This window comes from Hyaena hyaena, unplaced genomic scaffold (genome assembly GCF_003009895.1).
Source record: "Hyaena hyaena isolate Hyena2069 unplaced genomic scaffold, ASM300989v1 scaffold_595, whole genome shotgun sequence".
Lineage (NCBI taxonomy): Eukaryota > Metazoa > Chordata > Mammalia > Carnivora > Hyaenidae > Hyaena > Hyaena hyaena.
Genome location: NW_024081226.1, coordinates 833913 through 851499, shown reverse-complemented (window position 1 = coordinate 851499; position 17587 = coordinate 833913).

Below are 17587 nucleotides of genomic sequence, written 5' to 3'. Positions count from 1 at the left end.
CATCCACTTCTTTCGGTTTTCCTTGCAGGGCTTGCTTTACAGTAATTATCCCGAAATATCAAATTCAGATTGGGTTAAGATGAGCAAGAAAAATATATAAGCTATGTTTTTGTGTCACTGTGGGATAGTAACCTGTCACATCCAAGGGTTGCTCTTTAATTTTAAAGTACCACATGTCGCACACGCGCGTGCACACACACACCCTTAACATTAGAACAAGTTGTAATTAAATTTGTATTATGTTCTCTTGCTTTCACTTCTGTATACTATTTGTCTTTATCTCATGTTCCCAATGAAATGGCCGGCTCTCCGAGTGCAGGGTCCACGGGTAATGGTGCCCTATGGCCCTCACAGGGCCTAAGTCAATATTAAACACACACTAGTTGCTTGAGGACTAACCAGTTGGTTTCAAAAGGGTTTGTTTTTGCTTTTCTTTGTAATATTTCCAAAGGCTAAAGAAGAACACTGAAGGCAACACGTGGTGTGAAAAAAACAATGTTGGAAACTATTAGCTTGGACCATGTTAGAAAAAGTAGTTGAATTTTATCACTTGAATGGAGGATATTAGTAGCCTGAAATTCCTAGGCTTGTTCACAGTGATTTTACAGGTTAATATCCTAAAAATTGTGCCAACACTTCATGTTCTAGGCTTGTTTACTTCCCAGTATAAATAGCCCACTTGCAGGTGCATCTAGATGTCTCTGTTACTAATTCATAGTGATCCATAAAACTACAGTAAGGGACAGTTCTCCAGAGCAATAGCTTGTTTGAGTGCAAAATAATTGGGACATTGGGACTCTTGCTGACTGAATTAGTTGTAGTGGTTGGAAACCCTAGGAAAATAGCAATCATACCCCGAAACTAGACCTTCAGCTTTATCTGGGAAAATCCATATAATCTAGGCATCGGGTACTGTTTTGATCCCTATTCCAATAGCCTTTGAATATGTCCATATTAATTGATTCTTTCCAGATCTTCTTTAGTCTTGTTTCTTCTTGTGAATCTTTACCATACATGCAAAACAAGTTCATTTAGATTGGGGTCAAGTAATTGTATCCATTCCTTGAACATATTCTCTTGTTTGAGTTCCAGAACTTGGTACTATTTCAATATTGTATTGCATCCAAAACAACTTATATTTTGGGCATTGATGCAATAAAAATATTTCATATTTATCATGTGTACTCATTGTCAAGAGGACATGATGGCAATGACAGATTCTTACTCTGTTTGATGGAAACTTTCCATTGAGTTCCAATTTATAAATTATGGACAAAAATGTGGGGTAGGAGAAGTAAGAGAACTAAATCAAGCATGTGCTTGTTAGTAATTCTTAAGAAAAAGTTGATGTATTTAACTCACTGAAGATCATGTGACTAACCGAATTCTTAAACTACGAGTCAAACCAAAAATACAAACCTGAACACAGGAAGGATTTCCTTAATGTATATTTCCTATAAATAAAGTTTCCTTGTTAGATTTAAACTATAATTTCAGTAACTAGATTCAAAGCAAACAGGGGTGCCTGGGTGGCTCAGTTGGCTAAGGATCTGACTTCGGCTCAGGTCATGATCTCACGGTTCGTGGGTTCGAGCCCCGTGTAGGGCTCTGTGCTGACAGCTAGGTCAGAGCCTGGAGCCTGTCTTCAGATTCTGTGACTCCCTCTCTCTCTGACCCTCCCCTGCTCACGCTGTCTCTATCTCTCTCTCAAAAATAAATTAAAATAACATAAAAAAAAAAGCAAACAAGAGGTTGTGGTAAAAAGAATTAATCAGTATTTTAAATATCTATGCCTTTTTGATCAGGCACTTGGAGACTGACACTCTAGGTGTGCTGAGTAGAGATTCCTTTGCAGTGTAAAGATGTATATAAAAATGTAACATATTCATTACACATATAATGAGAAGATATTCCATCTATGCATGTATCACTTCATCTGAGTGACCTTCCCTGACATCTTATTCCTTTAGCAGCTATGGTCCCCCACTTTCAGCTGTGATTACCTTTATTGTTTATTACATTGTGTGGTTTATGCATTTGCCTTATTCTCCCTCTCCCCCGCTGGTTTACTTCTAGGACAACAGAGACTTCGCTACTTAGGTCCCTACAGGATTCATAGCACTGCACAGTGTCAGTGCCTGATGCTCAAAAAGTACGTGCAAATGTTTGAATATGTATGAAATACACATGTTCTTTTGGAAGCAGATGAAAGAAGGACACCAAGATGGCTATGCATGTGTGTAATTAGGATCTTAGAATGTCAGTTGTAATATAAAATATTTCATTCAAATAGAGAGCTTCACCCAGAGTAGTTTAGTATGCATTGCACAAATAATCTTTTTCAGGAAATCATTATCAATAAGTGCTTTTTCGGAGAGCAAATGAAAAGGGAGTGTAAAAGAAGGTTAGAGACAAAACATAGTAAAGCTTTATGATTAAAATTTCTGAAATCCTGAAGGTATTATTTCATAACTCAAGAAACGAAGGCCCATAAAATCAATTAAATGAAACTAAGTTCGGTATGTTGTATTCAATACTTGGATTTTCTGAATTTTAATGTTTATTTATTTTTTGAGATAGAGTGCAAGTGGCAGAGGGGCAGAGAGAGAAGGAGACACAGAATCGGAAGCAGAGTTCAGGCTATGAGCTGTCAGCCCAGAGCCTGATGCAGGGCTTGAACCCATAAGCTGTGAGATCATGACCTGAGCCAGAGTCGGGTGTTCCACCAATTGAGCTGCCCAGGCACCCCTATTTTCTGAATTTTATATAATGTTTCTGTTTGCCAGAAAGGATGCATTATTTATACCTACATTAGATGTGCTGATGACAAATATCTACAGTGATGAATGGGAAGATTTTCCTAATCATAGAGAGTAGCGTATATACTATTTTAAAAGTTTCCGTGAATGTGCATAATTTTAGAATAATTTATAATAAATTAAAAACTTTGTAAAATTCTTGTATGTGGCAAGCACCTCTAATTCTAGTTAGCTCTCAATGTGTGAATAGATGGAAATGTTGATAAAAATAAGAAGTAAATTCCATAATAAAAGATTTAGGTTGTTGAAAAGTCTTTCTTCTAGGAGACTTGAGATTACGCTTCGGACAAACTAGGAAAAAAAGTATGGGGGATTCCAAAACTTAAGAATTTACATTTCTTACCAATTGTCTAAGATAGTTCCCTTCAGCTTCTTACTACCATGGTTGTCTGACTTTAAAAACCAAACAACTCAAACAATTGGCAGATGCCCAAATTTATACCATCCCATCTCGAAAATAATGTGTTGTAAACATTGTGTACAATGTCGTTTTAGAATTCTCTCCTTGAGAGAAGACCAAAAAACTATGATATTTTTTTTCTAGCTCTTGCCTTTCTTTAAGGAAAATTACTCATGTATTTATTTTTGCAAAAATTAATAGGCCTGCACAGGAGTCAAGTATCAAAAAGTCCCAAAGGGATGTTGCCAATAACTACCTTTCCTTACAAAGTTTGTTGTAATTGGCTTCCTGGTTTCACCAAGAAGCAAATTTGCATTGTTTTCTGTTTTATATCTGGATCTTGGGAGTTTCTAGGAAAAGGAATTTATAGACCAACGTTCATCCCAGAAGTTAAGGATCAAACTGAAGCCCTTGATCTTTTTGCCCCAATACGTTGGCCTTTCCATTGTATTCAATGGCACCTGTCTGCTGCCTGATGGAAAACTTTTCTCTATTATTTTGTATTTGAGAAAGGAATATGCTTTCATCAACCTTGCCCTTCCCCCACACTCACTGGTTTTCCTGTGGTCATCAGCACCAAAGCTCTTTAAAGACTAAGCCAGGCTCATCACCACTATCTCATCACCGCCCACTACCCACTCTGATTTTGTGAAGTCTTATTTCCACACCACGACCATCACCTCCATATATGCACACACACGCGCACACACATACACAGATTTCAGCGTAATTTCTCTTTCCAGAATCACTGTGGCCCGCAAGACATCCTAATCAAGTGTCTCTCACGTGGGCAGCTCCCCGGGCTCACCCTGCCTCCCTTCCTCCATGCGGCTCCTTCTTGGGGGATTCTCAATAAGCTCAACCTGGCTTCCTTCTCCTGGCCTCAGGATACTGCTCTTTCCCTTCATTAGTATTCGTTCTTCTTTCTTGCTTGCTTATTCTAGAGCCCTGTGCCTTTTATTTTATTTTGTATGTATGTATTGTTTCTTCGTTCTAAACGCTCTCTTCAGTTATCCTGCCCACTATTGCTTCTTCGAAAGATAACACAATGGGGCGCCTGGGTGGCTTAGTCGGTTAAGCGTCCGACTTTCGCTTAGGTCATGATCTCGCGGTTCGTGGGTTCGAGCCCCGCGTCGGGCTCTGTGCTGACTGGCAGCTCAGAGCCTGGAGCCTATTTCGGAGTCTGTATATCCCTCTCTCTCTGACCCTCCCCTGCTCATGCTGTCTCTCTCTCTCTCTCTTCTAGAAATAAATAAAAAATATTAAAAAAAAAAAAAAGAAAGATAATACAAAAAACTTCCCCTTGGGTTCTTATCTCTCCCTGGAATTTCAATTAAGGAACTCCCCGGGGCTCCTGGGTATTTTACCTGATTGTCCCACTGCGACCTCAAAGTCCACTAACCTCCCGTTTTGTTTCTTAAATCAGCACAGCTTCTCTATGGAGGGTGATTCTGATGCTGCCTTCCCTCTCCACACACCCCTCCCCAGCATGCGCTGGTGACATTTAGCAATGTCTGCAGACACGCCACACTGAACAGGGGTGCTGTGGGCTTCTAATGGGTACAGACCAAGGGTGATGCTAAACATCCTGCAGGGCACACAACAACCTCACAACAAGGAATATTCTGGTCCCAAATATCGATAGTGTCCAGGCTGACACTCTGTGTCATCATCACCATAGAAATGTGGACTTTTCTGTCACCCAGTCGCTTTGGCAGAATGAACTGGATTTAATTCTGGGTTGTCCTTCTTTTCTGCTTTCTTCATGCTGCTCACTCCATTTTATATCCAGAGTTTCACTTGGGTTTTTTTCCTCAGAAATTTCTGTCCATTGATTATTTCCTTCATTCCTTCTACTGCTGTCCTCACATGTGTGCACTTGGGTAAAAATACATATGCTTCACTGGTCTCAATAGCTCAAGTTTCTTCTCCCTCCCTCTTACACGCTGCTGCTAAATTCAATGCGTTCAGATACTGTTCAACAGCACCTTTCTGGAGCCTCCTTCTCTCAGGATTTCTTGGGGGTTGGGCCCTTACCACATGTCCCTCCTATAGGCACTGGAATGGAACGTGAACCTTCCATTCCAGCCACTTGGCCTACTCATTACTTCATTTTTATCCTAAATGTATAACCAAGCAAATAATTCCACTACACTGGTAGTCCTTTTAGATAACAAAATAGTTGATTAGTTACTCATTAATGAACATCGGTTTATTGTTTTGAAGTTTCCTTCCCAGACATCTTGGAATATATCTAAGGATGCTGGAGCCAGGCTAACTGGGAATCAGGTCTTGTCTCGACCACTTGTGAGGTTGGGTCAGTCACCATATTTCCTCACCTGTAAAATGGGCTAATAAGAATTCTTGGCACATAGGGTTCCTGTGTAATTTAGAAAAGTCCTCAGTATCTAATAAGCACTAGACAATTACTCTTATTCCAAAAGAAAAGAATGTTATATTATTTCCTTCATAACCCCACATTTGAAGACTAAGCCAGACTCATCACCACTATCTCTTCCCCACCATCTACCCACTCTTTGATTTTGTGAAGTCTCATTTCTACACCACGACCATCACCTCACATACACATGAACATGTGCGTGCGTGCGCATGCACACACACACACACACACACACACACACAGAGATTTCAGTGTAATTTCTCTTTCCATCATATTACTAATATGGGGTGTTAATAATATTATTGTCACTCCTGCTGTGATAGCCAAAGCCATGCACCCTCCAATGCACTAAATTGTTTGATCAGTTAAGGAGAATTTTCCAGAAATATCATCCATCAGACATTTATGTATATTGTTTTCCTGAGAGGTCCTAAGAGATTCTGGAAACATAAAAACGCCTACAACATGCAAAACCTCAATATACTCACTATTCCCACCCCCGTGACATTCTCCTGTTGCCACGGTTATTGAGTTTCTGAAGTTCAGTATTCAACTTGTTCACTATTAATTAATATGGGGCTCTGATCTACTTGGGGAAACTGTAAAAAGCAATTAAGAGCAAACCAGACCCAAGAATAAAGGACAGGCTTTCTTTCTCCTTTTTATCTTTTCCCAGAGTTTCAGTGTTTTGGGGGTAGCTCCCCCTGGGTGGGTTGGGAAGCGGAACAATTTGTAAGTAATTTATTGTGAAATCGGTGGGGGTGACGGAGTCTGCATTTCTCCCTAAACCCTGTGCCTGTCTTGTAAATTGCTGTTGTCATCCTGTCCTTTCCTCTCCTTTCCCTGGGTGGTCTCTCTCCCCTGAGTGATGGTAAGAGCCGGGAACGGCAGACAGATGGGACAATGTGGATGTGTAGCCACACGGCATTACTGCCTGGTGTGCAGGCTCCAGATAGCCATTTTACTTTGCAACTGGAATTCTCCCCTTCTGCGATCTCCTCCATGCAGTACCCAGCGCTCCCCAACTCCTCTCTTAACCACCAGCCCCTTAAGAGGAGCTCCTAGAACAAGTGAAGATCTGCCTGTAATTACTGCTTAATTCATTTGCATGTGGATGTTCTCATTAGAATGTCATTAGCATGGGGAGGGAGGCTGGTTGCCTGAGAAACCAGGAGTGGGGCAGGTGCAGTTCAGCCTCAAATGGATTCTTGGTTCTGTTCGGTCAAACTCCACCTGTATTCCTGGCTCTTATCCCTCTTGTGGTTGCCAGAATGAAAACATTCCGCAGCGTTGCCCTCTTTATTTTGGCTGTGTCTCTGGAATTTCTTGGTAACCTGTGCGGTTCTGCCTCATTTTTCTAAGAACCCCCTTTATTTTAACTAGCCACGCTTGGGGATTTCAGCTCCGAGTCTTTGCTGCCCAGCGCGGTAGCCATTCGCCAGATTTAGCTACTGAGCCCTTGAAACAGATTCAGGTGTGTGAGAAGTATCGTATACACAAAGGTCTTCAAAGACTTAATACGAAAGAGTGCAAATTAGCCCAATACATTTCTTAATTTTGAGTACCTATTGAAATGGAAATATTTCAGATAGATGGAGCTAAATAAAAAATATTATTGAAGTTAATTTTACCTAGCTCTTTTTATTTTAAAAATACCGTTTCTGAAACATTTCAGGTAACAGAAGTGTCTCATATATATGGTCCATATTATATTTTTATGGGCAGTACTCTCCTTGATAAGAGATTCCTCTTCTGAGTCTTCTCTCTGCTAAATACTGCCTTCTTGATCTTTACATAATTTACAATAGCAGTCATCCCATGCAAAACTTCCACCCCTCATCCTTTCTGGATTGCCAAGCAATTTGTTTATTTTAGCCATCATTTCATAAATACTCTTAGAGGTAAAAGAATTCTATTTTCTCAACAGGAATTTCCTCTTGCAGCAATGCTGATGAATGGTTAACTGGCTTCTGCACGAGTCTTCCCTTGCGGGCCACTACCTCACAGGGCATCAGCTAGAGAAAAACCCCAGTTGTAAGAAAGTTTTCTTTCTCACATTGACGAGAAATTTGTTTCCTTGCAAAAGCTACTGGCTGATCTCATTTCTGCCCTTGGAACAAAATAGAGTAAAAGTTCTCCTCTTCCACATGACAGCCCTCCATTTCCTTGAAGATTGCTGTCATGGTCTGCTAAGCTAAGCTTCTCTTCGTTAAACATTATCCACGCTCCTCAACAATTTCTCACAAGTCATGGCCTCAAGGCTCAACCATCCTCGTGACCCTCCTCCGGATTTTTGTCATTTGTCAATGTCCCGGTAAAAATGTGAAATCCAAAAAAGGACATCCGACTCCAGATGTAGGAGATGGTAAGACTATTCCATATCTTCACCTGGACATGGGCACTTGGTTTATTTAGTCCCAAGATTGTAATTATTTTATCACCTCCTCTACTTCATGGCAGACGCATGTTGAGCCTTTCATCCACCAAACCTAACAGATCTTTCTTCACATAAACTGGCATGAAGACATATTTTTTTTATCCCAGACTTATAGAATTGATGTTTTAAAAATCGAAACCCATGACTTTATGTTTGTCTCAGTAAATTTCACTTTGGGGCTTTATTCCACTGTTTCAGTAGATCAAGATCATTAAAACCTGATTCCTGCTCAGTAAATTAGCTGTTCTCACTTGGGTACCAAACACATGGTGAGCTTGCTTCTTATTTCATCTTAATCACTGATAAATGTGTTAAATTGGACAAAGCCGTCTTGTCCATTAAGATATGAGAAATCTTGTTAACTGTCTTTCTAAAATAAAGGTACACTGTGGTGTTATCTGATCAAAGTATTCCACCAGAAAGAAGAGTCGTCAACACAATTTATTGTGTGCCTACTATGTGCCAGAAATTTTTGAGGCACTGAGGTAGACTTGAGTTTAGTGATACAATTCTATTTTTAAAAATTTTTTAAAAATTACTTATTTAGAGGGAGGTGGAGGGGGAGAGAAAGGGGGAAGAAAGAGAACCTCAGGTAGGCTCCACACTATCAGCATAAAGCCAGATATGGGGCTCAAATTCACTAACTGTGAGATGACAACCTTAGCCGAAATCAAGAGTTGATTACAAGAGTCTGTTATAAGAGTTGGGTGCTTATCCGCCTGAGCCACCCAGGCACCCCTAATAAAACAATTCTAATGCCTAGTGATCCCTTCTTCCATCCCTATATGTTCTCAAGCTGTATTTTTAACAGTTTGTTAGGACTGTTAGGACATTTTGCCAGAGATCATTGTTAATCTTACTGTTTTATCATCTCTGTAGTCCAGTCTTTTCACTTTGCAAATAGCACAATGCCATATGGTGCAGGCCACTTTTTTTATGCCACTCATTTTCAGGGTGTCTTAAAGGTTATCAACCATGACTCCACAATCATACCTATAAGTGATTTTATTTTTCAGGGGAAGTACTGAATTGCACCTGAAGATTTATAGTTACTTGAAGTTGCTCTCTCTTTTCATCCCCTCCCCCCCCCCCCCATCTTGGGGAGAACATCTGCTTTCATTATCAACGTAGCCAAGCAGCGAACACAAGGGTTAATTGTTGACTGCTTAAATTTTCAATCTTTTTTCCTTCCTTTTCCATCTTGAAAGCCTATCTCTTCATTTCAGTGAAAAAGGAGGAAAATTAAGCTAACTAGGTCTTCTGTCTTCTCTTCTATTATTAATATTAAAGCATCTTTCCCCAGGCAGGATCAACAAATCAGTCTCTTACTCATTTTCTAAAGGTAGAAGGTAGATCTCTTTTATTTTTAATGTTTATTTATTTATTTTTGTGTGTGAGTGTGTGCATGTGTGTGTGTGTGTGTGAGAGAGAGAGAGAGAGAGAGAGAGAATGGCCACACAAGTGGGGGAGGAGCAGAGAGAAGGAGAGACAGAATTCCAAGAAGGCTCCTCACTGTCAGCTCAAAGCCTGATGTGGGCCTCGAACCCGGGAACCATGAGATCATGACCTTGAGTTGAAGTACTAATGCTCAACCGATTGAGCCATGCAGGAGCCCCACCTCTTTTTTATATATGTGTAATTTTCATGAAGATAATGACACTAGATTCCAAGAGGCTCTCTTGGTTTCTATACCCGGGTTTACTAGCGGATCATTTGGAGGTTTTGTATACTTCTTTTTTCCTTTTGTACTATGTTGGTAACTTACAAAGATGTAAAAACATAGTCAATTAAGATGAACAATATATCAAAATCATCATCAGATTTCTAAAGAAACAGTCGGGTGAATTTCCAGTTTGGGACTGATCCTTTATTATTTATTTATTTATTTAGCTTCTGAAGAAGCATACAAGTTCTTGACATTAACACATTTTATTGAACGGATCGATAAAATATAATTAAATGCATTATTGATTTAATTCTAAGCTCAATGTTTACATCATTACCTATACTTTCTATATTGTACATGCCATAATGGTCAGCAATAGTTGTGCGGTGATAATGGTCAAGTGTCATACATGCAACTCTTGGAGAGTGACACTACAGAGTCCCAGAGGAAAAGGTCTAAAATAGGTGCTTTTGGAGAAGAGGATGATAAATTGTTACCATCTATGTTGCCAAAAGGTAAGTGATTATATATAATTGGATGAATCTTGAAAGGTGCTGTAACCTATGAGTTTAGTGTTCTGCATTTATAAATGTTACATCCACACTTAGATTACATCTCATGTAATGAGAAGGCAAAGTCTGAAGGAGTAATTTGATTAATTCCGTCAAAATTATCATATCAATCACTGGGATATTTTAGAAGAAAGTTTTAAGTGCCCGAATTATGGAAATAATTACTTTACTCCTCCATTCCCTTTTACTTTGTGCATATGAAGAGATAATCTGATAGACTATTTTTTTTCCTCTTAGAAAAAGACAGCATTTAAAATTAGGAACCATCCAATATAATCTCTGAAAACCTTGCACAATTTTGCATCTGGCTTCTTTTGATAAGGATTATCTTCTCATTTTTGTAGTAATTTTTCCAAAGCAGAGAGCATCTTTCTCCACAATTATTTGTCAGTGTAATGCAAATTAAAAACTGAGGTATAATATTGTAGATTCTTTCCTTCTAACATTGCAGAAACGGCCTTGAATTGAATTGGATTATACTGGTTTACTTAACTCAGTTAAAATCAGTAAACATAAAAGATACTACATACTGATGTTAATTTTACTCATGTCTCAGATTTACAATAACCTCAAATTATTTTGTTTGACTTGTTTCTCCACCAGTAATTTAGTTTAATTTCTCACTATACAAAATCTGAATAGGTTATCAAAGTATTGAAATATATAGTTCTTTCAGGAAACCTGTGATTCTGAAATTCTCCTTGTTTTTGTACTCAGCGAAAGATTTTGTACAACCTGCAAGAAAATTTCCTAACCAAAAGATAGCAATGGATTGACTAATTAAAAATGCATCCATCTGTTGGCTTGTTTTTTGAAACATGCAGATCTAAGTGGGCTGTTTTATTTATGAAGACCCTCTAACTCTGAGAGTTATGAATTCATAAGCTTGTATTCATAGACACAGTAAAAGGTTAACATGATAATAGAGGTTAACTACATGGAGCATTTCATATATTTCTCTCGTACGCTTGAGTTTTTAAATATGTCATTTTGGAAAACAGAGCTTTTTTATGTTTTAGGTTTGAAGTATTCTCCTTACAGAATTTGTACAGAAATTAAAAGGATTTATACACAGACACATCAAATTGCATACAACCCACTCAATGTTTGCTTTGTTTATGAATAGTTGATAATTATTTTGAAGTGATTGAATATGAAACTTTCTTCTTCCCCAAGGAAAAAGTGTGGAAGTTGCTAGGATTATATTACTTTAGAGTTGAAAGGAACCATTTTGATGATCTAGATTGGAAACTGAGGCTTACAGGGCGGTAACACTTATCCCATATCCATCAATCCAGAACTTTTGCTTTCTAATATGGCATTTCTTTATTGGTTGACATGTGTTTGTAGGCCCCATGCTCTACTTTGTTATTATAAACAGAATCCACATTCCATTAATGAAGAATTGGTCGCCTGTGGGATGCCTCGGTGGCGCGGTCAGTTGAGCGTCCGCCTTCAGCTCAGGTCATGATTTCGCGGTTCGTGGGTTTGAGCCTTGCATCGGGCTCTGTGCTGACAGCTCTGAGCCTGGAGCCTGCTTCAGATTCTGTGTCTCCCTCTCTCACTCTGTCCCTCCCCTGCTCATCCTCTGTCTCTCTTCCTCTCTCTCAAAAATAGTAAATATTAAAAAAAACTATAAAAACAATCTTCTAGACAATTGTTACATTATAAAAACATAGTGGAATTTAAAAAATGGCTTATCACAATTATTTGGCACCTCACTCACTGAACACGAAATTAAGATACAATACTATTAACAACAAACAATTATTTTGTGCCTGGTACTCTTTATGGCAGTATGTGGAGTATCTCACTTATTCCCTATAACAATCCTGAAGCATGTATAATTATTAGCCCCATTTTACAGACTAAGAAACCGAGACTTTCACTAGCACATGTGTTTCTCTCCTAGAAGGTGAAAAATGTAAAAAGAATGATTGTGTTTGAGATGAAGAGCACAAAACATGAGAGCTGAGAAGAGGTGAATGCCAGATGGACAGTTAATCCTTTAAGTAAATGACACCTTTTCCTGGGTTGGCTATAAAGTGCATAATTTAAATTTGGGTCTCAGTGATGTTAGAAACCACATGCCATTGTCAGTCAAATGGTCAAAGACTCCTGTGTTGAATCTGTAAATGGCTCTATTACACCATCCCATGAAGAAATAGATTTTTGTACAATGCTTAATTTCTGGCAATATTTTCAAAAGGTCAATGAATTCTAACTTTGCTTCCTGGGGAAAAAGTGAGAACAAGAGGAAGTGATTTTAAATCTTCACGTTCTCTAAATCTCATTTTAATCACCAATCTGAATCTTCTAAACCATCTAACTTTTAAGTGTTCTTGCTAACAAACAGCTAAGCTATTTGTGTTTGTTTGGGGTTTTATTCCTCTCTTTGTTGAGTGCAGTCAAATAACCAGCTAGCAAAAAAGCCAATGTCCGTGGCTTGGGGGACAATCTTCAAGCTCCTAAAATCAAAAGTTGACTGCAGAGACAATGGGGAATGTAATTAGATACTCTGTTTACAGAAGTGGGCACGTTTGTCCAATATGGTACAACATAAGGCCATTCATTTTGGTTTGGCAGCAAGCAAGTAATTGTGTGGAAATCTACATTTAGTCCCCAAATGGCTATAATGAATGGACCCTATAAAGAGAGTCAATGCAAATCTCATGTGGTCACACAAAAGAAGTAAACCTTCAAAAGTTTTGGAGAAATTTTTACCATCAGCTAGCTCAATTTTATTTCATAGATTAATTCTACCCTGATTTAATTGTGAATACACATGTAGGAAAACACCCCTCCACGCAGTGTGACTACCTAATAATAATGGTTATTACTTCCAAATTAAATACACGGATCATAAAAGGAAAAATGTATGCTTTTCTATGGTGAAGAATGTATTAAGGAGAAATTCAGTAATAGGGACTTAAAAGAGAAAATCAATAACTTATTTTGAGGTTTAAAGAGGCAATTTTATACAGATGCCGATTTTTAAGGAGTTTATGTTTTTTCCTTAACAATCAACCGTCCTTCCCCCTCTTCCCCATATAAATTGCTTTTATTCTGAGTTAGAAGGTGAGATAGGGTTACACGAAGGTCTATTCTTTAGGGATAACGAACCTCAGTGGTGTACCAAGAATATTTCTGGGTTTGTGTGAGTTCATGCATAAACGTGTGCATACATGTGTGTGATATTTGTACAGATAACCTCCTGGTATGCTTCATATTGAAATATACCAAATCAACCTAAACTGAATTCTAAAGACCAATATTATTTTTGGCATCATCTGACTAAGAAGACAATTTACTAAAAGCTTTCTTTCTACCTACAACCAAGTGTAATTTATTGGGGGTTTCCAGAGCTTTAAAATATTTATTCCCAGTATTCCTTCATTTGTTCTCACCGATGTCATCATTTTGAAAATTAATCAACCATCAAAAAAGTTGAACTCTAAGTGATATTAGATTTAAATTATGCATGTGAATTTTATCAGAATATGAAGAGCAAAACACATTACAGAATTATACACAGGTAAATTATCTTTGAAAAGATCTATGTAAACTGAGAATAATCAATAATAGGGCTTTGATTTTAAAAGTTAAAGGCTGCTATCTTTATTACTCCTCAGGTGTGTGTGTGTGTGTGTGTGTGTGTGTGTGTGTGTGTGTATAATTTCCCAGAACTCTTTACATTTCAACTTGTTCTATTCGGTTTATACTAAGTACCAGAGAAGCACTGAGTTTGAAGACGACTGTGTTCAGGCAAGAAAAAAAAAAGTCACAAAATTGTTTTCTTGGTAATTATTGGCTTTACACTCAATAGGTTTAAGGCACTGGTGAATCAAACATTTGCCGAACATTCCCCATGGATTTGCCAAGCATCTGTGTTAACATCCCGAATAAACTCCAGGGTTATAAAGTTATTTACTCAGGTTTATTGGTTATACTTGCATCTGTGAACAACTGTCACCTGTCTTTTGCCTGGTAGAAGAGAAACCCAAATGTTATGAGCATCCATGCTCCCAGACAGCAAAACAATTTATATATAGGGTAGTAAATTATAATATTCAAATTTATATCATCACACTTTTTACTTTTACATCTTCTTACCTCCAAGAAAACAAAAATAAGAACACAATAAAAGTAGAACTTGAATGTAGCTAACATGAAACGTCGAATATAATACATTATGATGTTATAGTGTATAAAATCTTTTGGAAGACATATACCTTAGTTGAAACAGAAGCAACTATATTTCATTTCCCGAGACAAGGCGAAAATTAATCTGTTTATTTTTAGAGACTATCAGGGCTCCTAGTGATGTTAACATAACCCTGGAACATTTTGTTTAAAGATCCTGCAACTTTAGAGGATGGGGAAAATGATGTCAAATTTAAGAGACTCTTATAATCAGAATGCAGATGACACCAAATAAAAACAAAGTAATTAAAATAAGGCCTACATCTTAATTCAGGCTCCCCTTCTAGAGATCAAAATTTTAATTTGTGCTAATGACCTATCTGGCTTCTCAGGGAAGTAATCTCCACTGTACAAATAGAAATGTCTCCAAAGTGTGGCTTCGTATTATAGGATGTGACCTCCTCCTAATATTAAGACATTACATTGAGCAGGATGCAATCCATACAAAGTGATAAGCAGAACGTTCCCCTAGCTACTCTCCAATTAGCAAAAACAAATATATCCAGGCAATTTTTACGAAGAGATGTTAGTACTTACAAGTCGGCTAAGAATCAGTCAGTCCGAGAAGGGGAAGCTAGAGACATGTGATCAGTCACACTAAGAGAGAAACTAGGTCCATTCTTGGATTTCAACCCCTGATAAAATTCAGCAAGGGCACTTTATTCTTTGCATCAACAAGTCTCGGAATGCTTGCCTTCCCAGGGTGCTTTTACATCACACTGGTGCTGGGCTACAGATGTGGGCGTTTGGTATATGTGTTTGCATTTTTGCATGTGTTTGAGAATGCCTTTTCTGAAGGGCTGTGGATCCAAACTCCCCCACTGCTACTTTCCCATCCCCAGTTTCCCAAGAAGAATTGGTTATATTCCCCCTACTCTTTTCCATCTAAATGTGGTGCTGGGCCCCAGGAGGCCTTGGTGCACAAAACTTCCATCGAAGGCTGTCACTTGACTGACAGCAAAAAGGTTGCAGGAAGATGGACAGCTGGGTGTAGGTGGACTTGGAAAAAAACAGAGAGCCGAACAGATTAAATCAGAACACAACAAGCAGAAGGTTCTAAATCACAGACCTGTCCAGACTGAGAAGGCTTTAGGAGTTTTAAAGCCAGCTAATCTTATTTTTAATCGAAGTCAGGTTTTTAAAACAGCACCCAAGTTTATAAATAATTCGGTAACACATAAATACATATTGTAAAGGGGCGTGAGAAGTAAATTGCTGAAGACAGCTGTAAGTAGAGAGGCCTGAAGCATCCTAAATTTCGTTATTACTTTTGCAATGGTTTCTGCATTGCAAATTTAGTTTTGTGCGTAACTTAACAAAGGTGGCTTGCTAAGCAGTGTGGGTACAACTGGACATTTATCAAAGTATTTTAAATGATAACAATCCGAGGGAAAACTATAAAAGTTTCAGATAAGAACATAATGAGACACACAGAGGAAATGGGTCCCAGCTTTACTGAGCTCCAGTCAACTGACCATTTAATGGAAAAGACTTGATTAATTTCCTGCCAATGTTCAATTACCTCTGATAGGTGTCTAATGTAATATAAATAGGCCGGTTGAAGTTGCAGAGATAGGACCTCACTCTTAAAGTTCATATATGTTGGAATCTGTCTCATAACCACCTGTGCATGTTCTGATTCAAAAAATTTTTTAGTCTTTATTTTTGAGAAAGAGAGAGACAGAGAGGGAGAAAAAACAGCATGAATGTGGAGGGGCAGAAAGGGAAGGAAACAGAATCCGAAGCAGGCTTCAGGCTCTGAGCTGTCAGCATAGAGCCTGACATGGGGCTCGAACTCACAAACCACAAGATCCTGGCCTGAGCTGATGTTGGACGCTTAACAGACTGAGCCACACAGGCATCTCTGATTCAAATTGTTTTAATTCAGAGCAGCAGGAGATAAAGTGAAAATGATGACATATTCCCACATGTCAATCCTGAATATTGGAGTGAAGCATCAAATCCCAGGAAATAAAACCTAAAACATTTACAGTGTACTAATATCTCATATAGAAGAGAGACTCATTCCAAAATGAGACCAACTCTGTCCCCAGTCCAGTTGGAGATGGTAAGGGTGTTGTTCTCAGAAGGTTACTTTCATAGAGTCCAAAGGTTAAAAAAAAGAAATCTCATGGGAATACCATCATCTACACTTTAATGCCTGATTTTTGACTCTCTCACTTCCCAGCAAAAAACAAAGCCAGGTGTGCATACACATACAATTTAATAAGAGGAAAAACAAGTGGTTGAATTGATATACTTTTTTGTAATGTTTATTTTGTTTTTGAGAGAGAGACAGAGAGACAGAGCTTAAGCGGGGGAGGGGCACAGAGAGGAGACAAAAGATTGGAAGCAGGCTCCAGGCTCTGAGCTGTCAGCATAGAGCCCAATGAGGGACTGAACTCCCGAACCATGAGATCATGACCTGAGCTGAAGTTGGTGCTTAACCAACTAAGCCAACCAGGTGCCCCTGAATTGATACACTTTAAATGTCACTTTGAGTCAAATGATCCACTACTAACTGAATTCTTCTTACCTCCCTGCTTCAAATAAAACTCATTGTTGGCCTGAATTTACACCAGTTTATTTGTGCAAATATAGTCAAGGTCTAGAAAAGGTGGTTTTACATATAACTTAGTGGCAGAGGGTTGCTTAGTACCTTTAAAATTGTGTGAGGTAGCTTTATGTGTACACTCTTGAGCCGGCATTTATTATATAGAAATTCTTCATTATTTTCAACATTATACATCCGCAATGCCCCCAAATAATGCTACTTGTAACCAAACATGTTCAAGAATCTTACTCTTGTATTTCTTTATGTAGGGAATGTATTTGTGTTCAATTGATTTTAATAAGGTTTCATTAACATACAGTGGAGTTCAAGTAGTGTGTGATGCCGGAAAGAGCATATACTATGTTTTCTTGGAGTTTTTTTTTCCATTTTTTAAAAAATGTTTATTATTTTTGAGAGAGAGCAAGACAGAGAGCAAGCAGGGCAAGAAAGGGACAGGCAGAGAGAGAGGGAGACACAGAATGGGATGCAGGCTCCAGGCTCTGAGCTGTCAGCACAAGCCTGATGTGGGGCTCGA